Source organism: Apodemus sylvaticus, chromosome 23 (genome assembly GCF_947179515.1).
Source record: "Apodemus sylvaticus chromosome 23, mApoSyl1.1, whole genome shotgun sequence".
Taxonomy (NCBI): Eukaryota; Metazoa; Chordata; class Mammalia; order Rodentia; family Muridae; genus Apodemus; species Apodemus sylvaticus.
Genome location: NC_067494.1, coordinates 47,137,918 through 47,157,508, shown reverse-complemented (window position 1 = coordinate 47,157,508; position 19,591 = coordinate 47,137,918).

Here is a 19,591-nt window from a genome sequence, read left to right as displayed (position 1 = left end):
ATTTAGGTAAATTCGAGCAGCACTGAGCTACCTGATAGGCACAGTATAGATAACAGGGACCTGAAAGCAGATAATATATTCTTGGACAAGAATGGAAAAGTAAAAATCATGGATTTTTTTCCTTAGTACTCAGGAACTTACATTCTGTAAGTACTTTATGAGTCTTGCTACACCCGAAGACTTCCACAGAACTTTAGAGACTTGTCTTGCTGATGCCAGCCCTTCAGCTGGACTCTATCATCCCCTCAAGGCAACAGTTCCAAAATATGAGGACTAGAGGTTCACAGGCTCATGGAATCTTCCCATGGCTACTGGTCACTGCGCATGTGGCCATCAGTATCACCAGCCACAGATCAAATTCTTGTATTTTCAAAAGTAACGTCACATTCCATTAAGCCTCACGATTAATACCAAGCGTTGTTTTAGAATAAGTGACAACAGAGATGCTGTGACAGTGCAGGTCCTGGGACAGTGTAGATCTTGCAACAGTGGAGCCACTGAGATAGTGGAGGTCCTGAGACAGTGGAGGTCCTGCAACATAGAGGTCCGGAGACAGTGGAGCTTCTGTCACAATGGAGTTGCTCTAATAGTGGACATCTTTTGACAGTGGAGGTCCTGGGACAGTAGAGTTCCCGCAAGATTGGAATTCCTACAATAGTGGAGGTTCTGAAAGAATGAGGTGCTGGTCTTGCAACATTGGAAGTCTCGATACAATAGAGGTAAGTGTGGGACAGTGGAGGTCCAGCAACGATGGAGGAGATGCAACAGTGAAGTCCTTGAAATTAGAGGTAAAGCAACATTGGAATTCCTCCAATACTGGAGGTCCTCATACAGTGGAGATGAGGCTCTGACAGTGGAATTCCTCTACCAGTGGAGATGCTGCAACAGTGGAAGAACTGCAACAGTGGAGGTCCTGAGACATTGGACATCCTGAGTCATGGAAGTTATTGTGAAAATGGACATGCTTGAACAGTAGAGTAATTTTGAGGGTGGTGGTCCTCTGACAGTGGTTGTCATGCAACAGTGGAGATCCTGCAACATTGGAAGTCCTGTAACAGTTGCGATCCTGAGACAATGCAGTTGCTACAACATTGTAGGTACTGCAACAGCAGAAGTCCTGCAACAGAGGAGGAGTTGGGTCAGTGAAGGGAATGGGCTAGTGGAGGTCCTGCAACAGTGGAAGTCCTCAAAAGTAGAGGTACTGCATCATTGGACTTCCTTCCCTACTGGAGATTCTGAGACAGTGCACGTAAGGCTCAGACAGTGGAAGTCCTTTGCTAATGGATGCACTGCAACATTGGAGGTCCTGAAACAATTTAGTCTCTGCAATAGTGGAGGTCCTAAGAGAGTAGAGGTACTGTGATAGCAGGAATTGAACCTGGACAAATGATGAACTGGTATTGTGCGCCACTTTGTTTCTCCATAACCCTTGCTAGGAAATATTTACGATGGTCCCAAAATTGACATATGGACCTTAGGGGTATGTGTATAACGTGTGGTAATAGGAAGGGTCCCATTGAACTTTGTTGTCATACAAGAGCTGAGAAGACATGTTGTGCCATGTAAGTAACCTGCCCACTGCAGAGTGTCAGAAGAGCTGGCAGACATGCTTGGCTTCTTAAGGACAGCCAACCCCAGATATATGCTGATATTCACAAACATAATTATGCACCAGTGCTTCAAGGAAGACTGGAGGGCATTCCTGAATCCCTATGAAGAACGGTTCCCTCTTATGCTAGAAACAGCCATTGTTGATGCGATGCTATACATTGTATTTTAAGTCCAAAATATTATACATTAATTACATCAAGAAACCCTAACCAAACAGTGGCATCTTATGGCTTACTGCAAGTGTTGTCTCTCTAGTGGCATCGTTCTAAGAACCCAGGCTCAATCAGTGAGTCAAGTTGTGGCGCCATTACCTACCCTTCATGATGCTTCTGCATTCCCTGTAGAACTAGAGAAGTGTGGAAGTGAGCGCACCCTAGCTATACTGGTCTAGTCTTCCTCCATTGGTCTCCTGTCTCCAATTTTGACCATAAGCGTAGTCAAAGAGGAGGCAGAAGAGCCTCTGGGCCTGGCCTTCTCTTCAGGACAATACAGAGGACCCACACTGGACAAATCATACATGCTGTACATACCATGCATACTGTACACATCATGCATACATGCCAGGAGAGGCTCCTGCATTCATCCAACAAGCAGCCTCAGTGATAAGAGCAGCAGAAATGAGAACTCAGAAAACAACCTATTCTCCCACTGTGCCTCAGTAGAGGTCTTGCACATTGGAGGTCTTGAGACAGGGTGGTTTCTGCAACAGCAGTGATCCTGTGATAGTGGAGGCGCTTGGACAGGGAAGGTGCTGTGGCAGTGGAAGTCAAGCTCAAAGTGCTTGTACAGAAGGAGCAATGGTGGCAGCTGAACAAGACCATGACGGATAGAACGATGAGGTTCGACCACCCCAACATTGTCTTGCTCCTCCACCTAACTGAGTCACAGATAAGACTATACCTAGTCAAGTTGCTGGTTGAAGATCAACAGCTTTGCAAATGCATCTGAAATTCTGGTCACATAGAAGAGGACAAGGCCAGTGAAATACCTAGGCAAATAACAGTAGCACAAATGATCTGTTGTGATGGGCACAATTTAGTTCACAGGAATCTGAGCTAGAAAATATTTTCTTGGACAAGAAAGGAAAAATCAATATCATGTGCTTTGTCCTGAGTACACAAGTTGAATCACAGCATGTCCTGATAGGCACTGTTGTATTTACTCGGGTGATGACGTGCAAAATTTATGGTAGTCCAAAGAACACAAGAGGGAACTTAGGTGTAGTCTTATATTTCATGAGATTTGGAAAGGTCCCATTTGACTCTGTCTTCATAGAACAGGTGTGTATCCTGCCTGCTTTGTGGTGTCAGAAGAGCTGGAGGGCTTGCTAAACTCTTAATGTGAGTCAATCCCACATGTACTCTAACAGTCAAAGATGTGTGCATGCACCCCTGGTTCAAGGAATACTGGAAGGGGGTTCTTAAATCCCTATAAGGACCTGATCCCTTCATTCCAGATCTTGCAATCATGGTAGCAAAGGAATGGATTAGGTTCCAAGCCCATATTTTAGATTTATTACTTCAATAAAAGTATAACCAGACCATGGCATCCTATTGCTTCCTGAAAGTGGGAGCTCTACAATAGCATAAATGCACAACCCAGGTTCAGCCAGTGAGTCCAGTTATGGCCCCATTCTCTACCTTTGATGATGTTGATGATGCTTACCTCTAGGACTAAAGAGGATTGGAAGCACGCCCAACTTAGGCATATTGGACTCATCATCATCCAATGGTCTAATGGCAGCCTATGGCCATAAGACTAGTCAAAGAAGATGGAGAAGAACCACTGGGCCTGGCCTTCTTTTCTTCAGGCTACTCCAAATGACACCCACACTAAAGAAGGCATACTTACACACCAAGATTGTCTCTTGCAGTCACTCAACAAGGACCCTTAGGGAGAAGAGCAGCAGCATTGCAAACACAAAGGCAATTTACTCTCCTGCTGGGTCCCAGCAGAGGGCAGGAATGTCTCCAAAGGGTCCGGTCCAGAGTCTTTAAGTGATGCACCCAGAAGATAGGAAATGCCCTGATGAGGCTGTGTTGCTGCTTTCCAACAAGAAAGAAACCTCACGTGGGACAGAACAGTGTCCTCCCAGAAATGGGATACAGGGAGAGATTCCAGAGAAAAAGTAGCAGGAAGGGCCCAGGTACTAGGACTAGAGTGCTGTGGGTTCGTGGACATTTCCAGGGGCTATTAGCCCTAGCACATGGGGCCATCATCACAAGAGCAGAACGGATTATTACATTATCAAATGTAAGATCACACTCATGTAAGCCTCAAAACTGGTAACCAGAAATGTCACTAAATAAGAATCAACAACAGCTCTGCCACAGCTCTCCATACCCAAATTCTGCCTGGAGAGAATTGGTCTCCCAGTAGTACTGACAGAGAGGCTTGCACGAGAGACAAGCCACAGTCAGAGACAGGAAGAACAGCTTACACCAGGGATGACCACAAGATGAAAATTAAGGGCAAGAACAACAGCAACAGAAGCCAAGGCTACTTGGCAGCATCAGAACCCAGAACTCCCACCACAGTGAGCCCTGGATACCTCAACACACCACAAAAGGAAGAATCTGATTTAAAATCACATCTCATGGTGCTGGAAGAGGACTTTAAGAAGGCCATAAAAAACTCCCTTAAAGAAATACAGGAGAATATAGGTAAACAAATAGAAGCCCTTAAAGAGGAAACACAAAAATCCCTCAAGGAAATACAGGAAAACACAAACAAAGGGGTGAAGGAATTGAGCAAAACCATCTAGGATTAAAAATGGAAACTGAAACAATAAAGAAATCACAAAGAAAGACAACCCTGGAAATAGAAAACCTAGGAAAGAGATCAGGAGACATAGATGCAAGCATCACCAACAAAACACAGAGATAGAAGAGAGTCTCAGCAGCAGAAGCTACCATAGAAAACACTGACACAACCGACAAAGAAAATACAAAATGCAAAAGGCTCCTCACCCAAAACATCCAGGAATTCCAAGACAAAAGGAGGAGACCAAACCTAAGGATAAGAGGTACAAAAGAGAGCAAAGATTCCCAACTTAAAGGAACAGTAAATATCTTCGGCAAAATGCCAGCCCAGGCTACTATACCCATCAAAATATTCAATTAACATAGATGGAGAAACATTCCATGACAAAACCAAATTTACAAAATGCCTTTCCACAAAGTCAGCCCTACAAAGGATAAGAGATGGAAACACCAACACAAGGAGGGAAAGTACACCCTAGAAAAAGCAAGAAAGTAATCTTCTTTCAACAAACCCAAAAAGGATAGCCACACAAACATAAAAATAACATAAAAAACAACAGGATGCAGCAATCACTATTCTTTAATATCTCTTAACATCAATGAACCCAAGTTCCAAATAAAAAGACATAGACTAGCAGACTGAATACATAAACAGTACCCAGAATTTTGCTGCCTACAGGAAATATACTTCAGTGTCAAAGAGGAAAGGGATGGAAAACAATTTTTCAAGCAATTGATCCCAAGAAATATGCTGGTGCAGCCATTCTAATATTGAATAAAATCGACTTTTAACCAAAGGTATCAAAAAATGAAAAACACATCATACTCATCAAAGGAAAAATCAACCAAGAAGAACTCTGAATTCTGAACATCTCTCCTCCAAATACAAGGGCATCCACCTTCATGAAAGAAATATTACTTAAGCTCAAAGCACACATTGCACCTCACACAATAATAGTGGGAGACTTCAACACATCACTATCAGCAATGGACTGATCATAGAAACAAAACTAAACAGAGACACAGCTAAACTAACAGAAGTAATGGACCAAATGGACATAACAAGTATCTATAGAACATTTTATCCTAAATCAAAAGAATATACCTTCTTCTCAGCACCTCATGGTGCCATCTCCAAAACGGACCACATAATTGGACACAAAACATACCTCAACAGATATATAAAGATTGAAATAATGCCATGCCTATCAGAGCTCTATGGAGCAAGGGTGGTGTTCAATAGCAGCAGGAAAAAACAGAAAGCCCACTTACACATGGAAGAACAACAATGCTCTACTCAATGATAACTTTGTCAAGAAAGAACCAAGGAAAGAAATCAAAGACTTGTTAGAATTTAATAAAAATGAAGGCACAACATACCCAAACATAAGGTACACAATGAAAGCAATGCTAAGAGGAAAAATCATGGCTCTGAGTGCCTCCAAAAAGAAAATGGAGAGAGCTTACACTAGCAGCTTTACAGCACACCTGAAAGCTCTAGAACAAAAAGAAGCAAATAAACCCATGAGGAGTACATGGCAGGAAATAATCAAATTTAGGGCTGAAACCAAGCAAGTAGAAACAGATATAACTATACAAAGAATCAACAAAACCAGGAGCTGGTTCTTTGAGAACATCAACAAGATAGATAAATCCTTATGCAGACTAACCAGAGGGCACAGAGACAGTATCCAAATTAACAAAATCAGAAATGAGAAGGGCGATGTAACAGTATAAACAGGATAATCAGAAAATCATCAGATCCTGCTACAAAACACAACTGGAAAATCTGGAAGAAATAAACAATTTTCTAGGCAGACACCAAATACCAAAATTAAATCAGGATCAGATAAACATTACCCATAATGATATAGTAGCATTCATTTAAAGTCTCCCAACGATAAAAGAAGCGCAGGACTAGATGGGTTTAGTGCAGAATTCTATCAGACATTCAGAGAAGACCTAATACCACTATGCTTCAAACTATTCCACAAAATAGAAACAGAAGGAAGACTACCCAATTTGTGCTAAGAAGCCACACTTCCCCTGATAGCAGAGCCTTACAAATGCCCAACAAAGAAAGAGCACTTCATACCAGTTTCCCTTATGAATATCAATGCAAAAATATTCTATGAAATTCTTCCAAACCGAATCCAAGAACACATCAAAATGATCATTCACCACAATCAAGTACGCTTCATCCCAGGGATACAGAGATAGTTCAATATACAGAAATGCACCAGTGTAAACCACTACATAAATAAACCTCAAAGACAAATCCAAATGATGATTTCATTAGATACTGAAAAAGCATTTGACAAAATTCAACATCCCTTCCTATAAATGTCTTGGAAAGATGAGGAATTCAAGGGCCACGCCTAAGCATAGTAAAAGCAATATACAGCAAACCAGTAGCCAACACCAACCTAATTGGAGAGAAGCTTGAAGCAATCCCACTGAAATCAGGGACTGGACAGAGCTGTCCACTTTCTCCCTGCCTGTTCAATAGTACTTGGAGTTCTAGCTAGAACATTTAGACAACAAAAGGAGGTCAAAGGGATGCAAATTGGAAAGGAAGAAGTCAAAATATCACTATTTCCATATAATATGATAATATACTTATGTGACCTCCAAAATTCCACCAGAGAACTACTAAAGCTGATAAACAACTTCAGTTAAGTGTCTGGATATAAAATTAACACAAATGAATCAAAGATAAACAGGCTGAGAAAGAAATTAGGAAAATGACATCCTTCACAATATCCACAAACAATAGAAATTATCTTGGTGTGACTCTAAGCAAACAACTGAAAGATCTGTTTGACAACAACTTAAAGATAGAAATCGAAGAACTCCAAAGATGAAAAGATCTCCTAGGCTCCTGGATTAGCAGGATTAATATAGTAAAAATGGCCATCTTGCATTTTTAAGCAACCTACAGATTCAATGCAATCCCCAATCAAAATTCCAACTCAATTGTTCATAGAGCCAGAAAGAGCAATTCTCAAATTCATTTGGTATAACAAAAAACCCAAGATAGTGAAAACTATTCTCTACAATGAAAGAACTTCTGGAGGAATCAGCATCCCTCATCTTAAGCTGTACTACAGAGCAATTGTGTTAAAAACTGCATGGTATTGGTACAGTGTCAGGCTAGAACATCAATAGGATAAAAGTGAAGACCCAGAAAAGAACCCACACACCTATGGTCACTTGATCTTTGACAAAAAAAATGAAACCATCCAGTAGGAAAAAAGGACATCATTTTCAACAAATGGTGCTGGTTCAACTGGCAGTCAACTTGTAGAAGAATGCAAATTGTTCCATGCTTATCCCCCTGTACAAAGCTCAAGTCCATGCGCCTCAAGGACCTCCACATAAACCAGACACCATGAATCTAATAGAAGAGAACTGGGGAAATGTCTCAAACACATGGGCACAGGGGAAAAGTTCCTGAACAGAACACCAATAGCTTATGCTCTAAAATCAAGAATCAACAAATGGGATTTCACAAACTTTCAAAGCTTCTGTGAGTCAAAGGACACTGTCAATAGGAAAAACTGCAACCAACAGACTGAAAAAAGATCTTTACCAATCATACACCCGACAGGGAGCTAATATCCAAAATAAACAAATAACTCAAGGTGTTAGATTCCAGAGAACCAAATAACCCCATTCAAAATTGGGGAACAGAGCTAAATGGAGAATTGTAAATTGGGGAAACGGGAAGGGCTGAGAAGGACCTAAAGAACTGTTCAACATCCTTAGTCATCAGGGACATGCGAATCAAACAACCCTGAGATTTCACTTAACACCAGTCAGAATGGCAAAGATCAAAAACGCACGTGACAGCAGATGCTGGTGAGGATGTGGAGAAGGAGGTACACTCTCCCACTGTTTGAGGAATTGCATGCTTGTGCAACCACTCTGCAAATAACTCTGGAGTTTCCTCAAAATATTGGATATAGTGTTACTTGAGTACCCAGCTATACCACTTCTGGGCACATACACAAAAGATGTTCCAATGTATATCAAGGACACATGCTCCCCTATGTTCATAGCAGCCTTATATATATACATATATATATATATATATGTATGTATATGTATATGTATATATATATATATGTATATACATATATATATATATATATATATATATATATATATATATATATATATATATATATAGCCAGAAGTCGAAAAGAACCCAGATGTCCTTGAACAGAATTATCGATACACAGTATGTGGTACATTTATACAATGGAATACTACTCAGTATTGAAAATGATGAATCCGGTGGTGGTGCACGCCTCTAATACCAGCACTCTGGGAGGCAGAGGCAGGGAGATTTCTGAGTTTGAGGCCAGCCTGGTCTACAGAGTGAGTTCCAGGCAGCCAGGGCTATACAGAGAAACTCTGTCTCGAAAAAACCAAATCCAAAAAACCAAAAAAAAAAAAAGGAAAAAAAAAAGATGAATCCATGAAATTTTTAGGCAAATGGATGGAACTAGAAAAGATAATCCATAATCTTGAGTGAGGTAACACAATCATAAAAGAACACACATGTGTCTTATGCACTTACTGTTAAGTGGATATTATCCCAAAAGCTTTAGATATCCAAGATACAGCTCACAGACCACATGAAGCTCAAGAAGAAGGGAGACCAAAGAGTGGGTGCTTCGGTCCTTCTTACAAAGAGGAAGAAAATACCCACTGGATTAAATATGAAGATAAAGTACAGAGCAGAGACTGGAGGAAAGGTCATCCAGAGAATGTCCCAACCAGGGGTTCATCACAGACACAGTCACCAAACACCTACATTATTGTGGATGCTAAGAATTGCTTGCTGGAAGGACCCTGATAAAGCTGTCTACTGAGAGGCCCTGCCAGAATCTTACAAACACAGAGTTGGATGTTCACAGCCAACCACTGTACTGAGAGCACCCCAATGTAGAAAATCGAAGGAGGGGGATTGGGACTGGGTGAGTGGATGGCTGGAGGAACACCATCATAGAAGCAGGAGACGGGGAGAAGGGGAAATTGCGAAGAGGATAACACTTAAAATGAAAATAAAGTAAAATAATAATAAGAAGAAGAACCAACAGCAAAGTTTGCTGGTTATTGTTGATGGTCAGACTCTAGCATGCATTCATAGTGTTTTCCATACTGATTATCCTTTGGTTCCTAAGACCTAGTGATGCATACTTTTTATAGGAAACATTTCTAAATGATTACTTTCAAATATCTCATCTGAGAAGAAGAAAACACATAAAATAGTAAAGCAAGGCAAAGCACCACATATATTCTAAGCATTCTCCCTCATTATTCCATTTGACTAGTAAAACTTATCTTGTCTCCTTCACAGAGTCATCTGGAAATTATGTCCTGTCCTGAGGATAAACGGAAGGTGATTTCAGACACAGTAGCAGAAGCTAAAACAGGAAGTGCACTAGGAGCAGATCCACGGTGGCAGCAGTAGAGGCAGTGAGAATGACAAGGAGGAAGAGGAAGAGGAGGAGGAGGAGGAAGACGAGGAAGAGGAAGAGGAGGAGGAGAAGGAGAAGAAGGTACACCTGCCCAGATAGCCCTGCTCACCAGGGTGGAGTGTGTCATGGACAGTGGTCATTTTGGTGACAGGTTACAGCCAGAAGCCCTGGCTACATGGTTTCTCCAGGGCTCAAGACTGCAGGTTTGTTCTACAGACACTGTCAGCATGCTATGCCCAGAGTGAAAAGCAGCCTGTGGTGCCTCTGTGCTGGGAAGACGATTGCCAAAGCAACAATCTGAGATGACAGTGTCTTACCTGCAGAGTGTTTGTGTGTGTGTGTGTGTGTGTGTGTGTGTGTGTGTGTGTGTGTGTGTATGTGCCTCTGTGTGTGTGTATGTGTGTGGGGGGTGTGTTTGTTTCTCTGTGTGTGGGTGTGTGTGTCTGTGTCTGTGTGCCTAACATCTGCAGAGGCAGCCTTACACACCAGCTAAAGCAGAGCTCTGTTCTCAGATGGACTTGCTCTGGCTGGACTCTTGGAACAAGTACTTCTCGAAGGACTGGAAGACAGACATACACAAAGTAAGTTTGGGACTGCGGAAAGAGCCAGGCAGCCGTGGCTGTCACTCCCAGAAGACTTCCCTTGGGTTTGGGATGGACAGGTTCATGGTCAGGCTTCCACTTTGTCACTGGTCACCTGTTTGTCAGGTTGTCCTCTTCCATACATGCACTGCCCCAAGGCCTAAGAGTGAAGGTGGGTGAGTCCCCACCCCCAAGATCTCTATTTGATGCTTTCAAAATTTGATAATTTAAAATTGACTGCATTCCTCTCCGTGTTTTCCCCTTTAATGAAAAACAAGATAAAACAATACAATTAACTGTCACAACCACTGAGACCTGCGTGCGGGATTCCCAAGGCAGGCCTGTGGAATCAGCCCAGCTGTACATGCCTCACAGGGGCGCATCTCCATGTTCCTCCCTTTTTCTTTGCTCTTCTACCTGACAGGGTGTTAAGAGACCCAAGGCACCCAATATCACCTTCAGAGTGTAGCCCTACTTGGAAAACAGAAGGTAGGTAGGGTAACAACTACACTGATGCCAAAGACACTGAGGGTGAAATACCTTCCAGTGTGTTCTGAAAAAAAAAAGGTCCTATTATAAGCATGTGATCTTTTCAAATACAGGCTGCCATCTACATCTACATCTGGTGGTTCTAGGTGAGCCTTGGAGTTCAGCTTTAAATGGGAACTGTGTTTCCTACCAGGTGTGTCCAGTTGCTAAGTCTGCTTGGCCAGAAAGGGTCCTGAAAATGTTGAACAGAGAACAAGTCAGTTGTTCTCTAAAGGTAGATATCCTGCCTTTGGTGACCTGCACTACAAAGAGCCAAAGATGAAACCTGGAAGGGGATAGCCTTGGTGTTCCCCAAACACCCACTGTTCTCTCCAACTTTCCAAGTGTCAACTGAAAGACGCCCTGACTTGCAGCAAAATGAAGCCACAGGGCACAGGTCTGAGTGTGTGCCTGTGTCTGTTCATGCACATGCATGTACATGTCTACATGCATATGTGAGTGTGCCTGTGGTTCTGGGCATATGTGTGCATGACTGTGTGTGTATGCATACATATGTCTGCCTATGCCCATGAATATGTGTGTACATGTACTAGTGTTATGTGTAGGCACAGGCTAGAAGGTGTGTGCACATGAAACTGTGTGATTATGTGTGTGTGTGTATGTGTGTGTGTGTGTGTGTGTGAGAGAGAGAGAGAGAGAGAGAGAGAGAGAGAGAGAGAGAGAGAGAGAGATCAGAGTGCCTAAACATGTTTGTGAGGCATGAGGTAGTAGACCTCTGTACCCATGTGACAAGGGAGGACCTAAAGGATGCAGGGTAAATATCCCATGACCACGCATCCTCAAGGCCCAGCTACTGCTGAGATTTATCTTGACCTGACCAGGTCCTGGGCACCAGGGCACCCAGGCAGATCAGGGTGGCTCCATAAGGTATTACAGCTAAAAGAACCATCACTGGGAGATGCTAGGAGTCCATTCATGGCTCCTAAGGCCATGGGAATGCAGAGCTCATTCTCCAAGGGTGGTGCTTTGCTCCATGCACCCAGGCTCTGAGGCATCTCCAGGTTGACAGGACTCTGACCACACTACTGGATCCAGGAATGCAGGGCTACTTCATGTTCCTCCAACATCAGCTCTTGTGTTGCTTTACACTCAGAGAAGAAGAGCAACAGGTAATCCTATAGCAGTGACCAGCGTGCTGAACCTGGACCTGGGCCCATGCAGCAGAAACACGTGGGGCAATGAGGACAATAGGGGTGGCAGACAACATCTCCTCGACTGCCTCTTGCTCTGCTCCAAAAACCACAGAAGGTCCCACAAAGGGTGCATGAAGCCTAACTCCCAGCAGGAGTTAAGAAATCACACGACTGTGAGCTGCTGGCCCTGGTAGAGCTGGGCACAGATAAGGCAGCATGCTGGAGTCCACAGGAGTTGGAGAGCTCAGCATTCATAAGCAGGCCACAGTTGCCTCTCCTAATCCTGACAAGAGACACTCTGGGGAGAACACAGCCTCACTTGTGAGATAGGTTCAATTGGGACCCTGTGCTCTGCTGGATGTCACAGATAGCTCCTGTCTTTCTTGATGACAATTCAGAACAGCAGCTGGCCTCATGTCAGACAGTCCTATGAGGCGGGGTATTTGGTTCCCACTTCAGACTTACAGCAGGAAAGAGCCCAGGACAAGCTGACCCACAGCAGTGAATGGGCAGTGCTCCCACAGCAGTGGATGGGCGGTGCTGCCACAGCAGTGGATGGGCAGTGCTCCCACAGCAGTGGATGGGCAGTGCTGCCACAGCAGTGAATGGGCAGTGCTCCCACAGCAGTGAATGGGCAGTGCTCCCACAGCAGTGAATGGGCAGTGCTCCCACAGCAGTGGCTGGGCAGTGCTCCCACAGCAGTGAATGGGCAGTGCTCCTGCCTTGGTCCCGCTTACTCGTCTCCTCTTCACCCTCCATATCCTCCTCCACCTCCTTCCAGCAGCCACCCAGAGACCTTCGCAGGACTGTGGGTCCTGCTACTCAGGATGCAAGGGCCAGAGGTTACCTCAAAGGCAAGATATCCATATAGCCCTTGTCTCTCCCGTACCATGCCCACCTAAGGTTTACAGATTGGATCCTTGAGGTTCTGGGGAATCCTCTACAGGCATCCCTGGAGGAACAGCCAGGAACATGGAAACACTGTGCTTAGCAGTGGTTCTCTGCTTCAGGCTCAGAGCCTTAGTGAGAGGGCTTGCTGAGTGGCACAGCAGGTCCAGAACAGTGTGCAGCCCTCCAGTGGTGGAAATGCAGAATTGCAGGACATTATTTCAACCTTTCTTTACCTCTACCTCACTCTAAAGGGCTGATAACAGACCCACTTGGGACCTACTGAGTTCACGACACCACAGGGCACCAGGGAGACTAAACCAGTAGCCTGTGAAAACTAGGCAGAGGACAGTGTGGGCTCTGGGTTCCCTGGACTGGCTCTGGACTGTCCTGAAGGCTGATTAACCAGCAGGCATTGTGGTAGACACACAGCAAGGTAGGAAGCGATAGAGACTGGGAGGAGAGAGCATGAGAGGCAGTCCCAGCACAGTTCAGGCCCAGAGTGGAGCCAGCTCATTTAATACAGGAGTATATGCCCTCCAAAAGTCTCTCAGCTCAAGCAATACCCAGAAGAACTGACCAAATAGCAAGCCCCGTGTGTGGCTCTCCTACCTGCAGAATGTGTAGGGTCCTCAGGACAGATCCTACAGTCCCTCATAGCTGAACAGCGTAAGGTGAGCATCACTGTAATGTGGAAGCTGCTCTCAGCTGATGGGACCCACACAGTCTGTGGACAAGTTTGCTTGAGTGACAGGTCCCCATTCTTCATTTGTGTTCTGGGTAGGGTGTTGTACCACATCCAGACCCATTCCTAAAAGACATAAGTGCAAAAGGACAACCATGGGGAGAGAATCCTAGGCTGGCAACCATTCCTCAGGCCAGTCTGGAACAAGAAGGACCTATGTCTTGGAATGGAGTTTCCTAACGACACCTAGGATGCATCTGAGCCACCTTAGGGCCCAAGGCAAATCCGGGAGATCCCTAAAGCATTAAGGATTATCATGGATCCTAAGGTAAGTTGGGCTATGGAGCTGATGCATGCTGGGATGGTTCGAGGAAACAGCATGAGGAAATCTAGATAAAAGCATGTCATGAGAGGGAAGACAGAGCATGCAGGCAGGATGGCCTATCACATGCAGGACAGATTGCCTATGCCACAATTAGAATTGTCGGGAGAGAGCTGGGGTCTGGACACGAAGCGAACCTAAAGAATGAACAGGGTGAGGACTACCACCATACTCTTTTATCTCTCTGCAGGCTGGGGGGGCAGAGGACAGCCACATAAGTGACCAGGATGTTCTCAGCATGGACAATGCATGTGGGCTTGGTCATCCAGACTGCTCATAACTACCTCACCCAGTGACACCTGAGGCTGCACCCTGGTGGAGCTGCTGGATCCACAAGAGGTTAGATCCTTTCATGGCAAGAAATTCATAAGCAGTCTCTCAAAGTCTGTCCAGGCAAAGGCACAGCCCTGCAGGACATTGTGCTGCAAGCAACAGCCATACAGCAACCCTCTCTATGTCAGCCAGCCTTGAATATGGCTTTACAGCATTCCAGCACCAGTAGCCTTTGGCCAGGTCGTCTCGGTAAGGCAGTGCTTGGACCCCATCCCTTCTGTCTACCATACCAGTCTCATTGACCTGCCCACTTGTGGGAGATGGGGATCCATCTTTGACATTAGCCAAGGCCATGGGGAAGACCCTATTCTTCCTGTCTCTGGTTCTAATCTCCTGGAAGAGTCAATGTTCGCCCTGAAGCACCTTGTTCTCCTGTCTTATCTGCTAGAGAAGGTGCCATGGTGGGACTTGGGCATTAACGTGAGCCCTATGACTGCAAAGCCAGCCTAGGTTACAGGACTCAGAGCTGGCTACTGCAGGATCTTCTAGATCACAAGTCTGTAGTTCTACTTCCTGTGATCTGTTTGCAAGTAGTATAACCAACACAATGGCCTCCCTTGCAGCTTGTCTCAGTTCCACACAAGAACCTGTCACTGGCTATGGAAATAAGACACTTTGAATGCAATGGGAAAGAACCTTACTCCACTCCTCAGGCTGTGAAGGCTGTTTCCACATGGCAGTGTTGCTAGGGCAGTGGTACAGGGATGTTTGGGGTCTCCGCTCCTCACCTTATCCAAGGAGGTCGGGTGGCCATTGAATATCCGAAGTTCATGGGATCTGGGAATGTATAGGGTGGGTTTTCTACCCATGAGCCCTCAGCATTCCTTTACTGAACAATGCCCAAAAAAGTACCTGATGTCCCATTACTGGGACAAGAGACTTGTATGTTACTGCTGGTCGCAGGTACTTGGCAGTTGTGTGCAATAGTGAACCATCGGTGTGAGGGCCACATCTGGCAACCATACTGAAACCATGCTAACATTTGTCAGAGTGGAGCTCAAGTCAAGCATGCCCACTGTGAGAACTCCTCCTCATCCAGTCCTCCTTCTCTGCATCCTCAGATCAGCCAGGTCAGGAGGAGTGGGCACAGCCAGCCAAGATATCAGCTCATGCAATGACTCACACATGGGTACTGGCAAAGCTGAGGGTTCCATTCCCTGGACAGTGGGATACAGAAGAGACTGGGAACCATGGGAGGGGGAGGGCCCCCAAGGCCAGCTCAGGCTTCAATGCAAAGGATCAGTGTTCCCCATTGCTACAAAATGGGCTTAATTAGCCCTGACTGAAGGGCATTCTCTTCCATAGAAAACCGTTGGGAACAAAACCCTAGTGTTAAGTGGGGTCTTTGTCAACTGTGGGTACCTGGCATAGGGAAGAGCTCTGGTATTACACACACACACACACACACACACACACACACACACACACACACACCCTACATTCATATACAGGAATATAGACATACAATTATTACGTTGGAAGGCTACCATGGTGAATTGGTGTACTCTAGAATGAGAGAACTGATGAAAGGAATCTATATATTAAGGGAATTTGTTGGGATGACTTACAGTCTGTAGTCCAATCACCACAACAATCGTATGTTGTGATGATTGTGTCATAAAGATTCTATTACTGTCCTTCCTCTGGGCCTGTGCTGACACGTGGGGAACTATGCCAAGTTTCTCTGGCTGCCAGGCTGTGAAGAGCTGCAGACTGTGGTCATGGTCCTTAAGGAATTGAGATGACAATTAAAGGCCAGTCTCTCCCCATGTTTCTGCCCAAGAGAATGCAATGGGGACAAGGTATGGGCATAAGGAGGGACCCAGGCAGAGTCCCAGGGTCTCCTTCCTATATTCCTCCATGGGCTGGTGAAGGAAAGCGACCACTCACCGTCCCTCTGGTCCCTGAGCAGATGTAGCAGTCTGTTGACAGTCCTCTCATGCAGAGGTCTGCTGTTCCTATGGCAGGGTCAGGCTGAGGTACAGCTTGGTGTCCACAGCAAGAGACTCCCTGTGGGAACACACTTGGCCAGCTACAGCCACCCAGAGCATTTCTGCACTACTCACTGGGACTAGAGCCCAAAAGTGTGCTGATGGGCCATGGTACCCACAGGGTACGGGGATGAGGACCTCTCGACGGGGTGTACAGGAAATGGTTGTTTTTGTGACACTGCTATCAGAGAAGAGTGACTACACAGGGATTCTGACTCCTCTCCTTAGCTGGAGTAAGCAAGAACCCTGCTCCACCTTCTACTTCTGATGGGAGTGCCTTTGCTTTCTGAATGTCTCTGACCTGGGCTCTCATAGAGGTGTCCACATAAATACCATGTGGCTCGGGACAGGCAGGACAACTATCCCAGCACCAACACACATGGTGCTTCAGGGTTCCTATACAACATCTACATGATTGCAGTTTCAAAAACATGCCAGGGATGTCCATTGCCATGTGTTGCTGGGATCTTCTCCCTTTTCACTTGATACCATCACCTGTGTGGAAATCAGTGTCACCAGGGGACCACAGGAGATGGGACCACTCCCAGGTCTTGTGATGGAGATGCCTTTAGCTCAGGGATGTAAGAGAAGCTCATCAGCTGGAGGTGTTATGGCTCACACTGTAGGGCAGCAGGCTTCCTGGAGCTTGGCACCCTGGCTCCCTCCACTCTGGAATGGATAATGGATAACAGAGTATAGACATCGCTTCATGATGGCAATGTGTCAGCTGCCCCTAAGCCAGGACACATGGTATTGGATCATACAGTGTCAAGACACAAAAGAACTACCTACAAATCATACAGCTCCCAGTTCAAAATCTTATAATTTTCTGTACCCCTAGTAACAAGCTTTGGGAAATGGTACCTTTAAACTTCCTAGAAACAAACTACACTGGCCACACCAGGAGGAAGCTGGGAATTCTAGTGCTATGAGTAGGATGTGACTGTCAATGGGCAGTGGGTCCAGCTGCTCACTACCAAACCTCTATTTCTTTTACAAGAGGACCCAACCTGGGAGCCACTGAAGGGAGGCACAACTCCTCTGATACAGCTGAGTCCTGGAATGGGCCTTGGAAAGTTGTGGACAGGGGATGGGAAGGGAGGAGATGTGTCAGAGGATAAGAACACTTGGCCTGGGATTGGAAATTTAGGGCCTGGGGCACACGGGTCCACATGGTGACAGCTCACAGGTCAGGGAGGTGTGGAGGGTTTCACAGCAGCAGATCTACAAGCCATGTCTGCTCTCACTCAACTCTAGCTGTTGAGGACCTGCCCTGTAGGTGTGAGCGCTGTGGGTTTGAGGGCTGTGTGTGAGTGCTGTGGGTGTGAGGGCTGTGTGACTGCCGTGGGTGTAATGGAAGTGTGTGCGTGCTGTGGGTATGAGGTGACACTGACGCAGAAGACCTCACACAAAGGGCAAAAATTGTCCAACAGTTCATATTGGTTATGTATTGATTACCAACTGAAACTATAATGTTTGCATATATGGAGTTAGATCAGATCCACTTATTGATCCGAGTATCTGTAGTGTAACAACTATAATGTAGAAACTACAGGACCAATGGACCTGTCATCTATTGTCTGTTCACGATCCGGCCACTTATTATCACTTTTGACTGACTTCTTGGTTGTTTATCGATGCATATCTACCATCTGCCATTTTCACCCTGGGCTCCTGCAGGCACCAGGAAGGGTAGAGACCCCATGTCACATTGTCACGCTCCTCCCCTCCTCCGCACACACAAGACACAGACTTGCATTAATTCCTAGAACACACATCTCCTCTCCCCGGAACAGGATAGGTACCCAGAAGCTTTTTCCTGCTAACTGTGATAGTGTCCTGTCCTGTCCTTTACAGAGGTGCTATACTGTAAGTCTGGAAATACATCAATATTTTTTGAAATTAATCCTCTACTGATAATTTCGTAAAATTGTCTTGACCTTTTGTTATCCTAATTCTAAGTCCTAACCAAAAATTTTCTTTGATGATCTTTTTTTTCCGTTTTTTGTTTCTTTTTTTTAATTTTTAATATTTTTATTTTCTATATTCTTTGTTTACATTCCCAATGATTTCCCCTTTCCCAGATCCCCCCTCCCCATATGTCCCATAAACCTTCTTCTCTCCATCCATTCTCCAATCACCTCCCTCCTTTTTCTCTGTCCTTATATTCCCCTCCAATGCTAGATCAATCCTTTCTAGGATCAGGACCCTCTCCATACTTCTTCATGGGAGTCATTTGTTATGCAATTTGTGCCTTGGGTATTCAGGGCTTCTGGGCTAATTAATATCCACTTATCAGAGATTGCATTCCATTTGTATTCTTTTGTGATTGGGTTACCTCACTTAGGATGATATTTTCCAGATCAAAGCATTTGCCTAAAAATTTTGTGAATTCATTGTTTCTAATTGCTGAGTTGTATACCATTGTGTAAATACACCATATTTTCTGTATCCATTCTTCCTTTCATATGGGTTCTTTCCAGCTTCTGGCTATTATAAATAAGGCTGCTATGAACATAATGGAGCATGTGTCTTTATTGCATGCCGGGGAATCCTTTGGGTATATGCCCAGGAGAGGTATAGCAGGGTCCTCCGGAAGTGTCATGTCCAGTTTTCTGAGGAACCGCCAGACTGATTTCCAAAGTGGTTGTACCATCTTACAGCCCCACCAGCAGTGGAGGAGTGTTCCTCTTTCTCCACATCCTCGCCAACACCTGCTGTCTCCTGAGTTTTTGACATTAGCCATTCTGACTGGTGTGAGGTGAAATCTCAGGGTTGTTTTGATTTGCATTTCCCTAATGACTAATGATGTTGAGCACTTCTTAAGGTGCCTCTCGGCCATCCGAATTTCTTCAGGTGAAAAGTCTTTGTTTAGATCTGTACCCCATTTTTTAATAGGGTTATATGGTTCCCTGGGGTTTAACTTCTTGAATTCTTTGTATATATTGGATATTAGCCCTCTATCAGATGTAGGGTTGGTGAATATCCTTTCCCAATTTGATGGTTGCCATTTTGTCCTTTTAAAAGTGTCCTTTGCCTTACTGAAACTTTGTAATTTTATGAGGTCCCATTTGTCAATTCTTGATCTTAGAGCATGAGCTATTTGTGATCTGTTCAGGAACTTTTCCCCTGTGCCCATGTCCTCAAAGAAAGAAACTCAAAAAAACAAATGATCATCACATTAGAA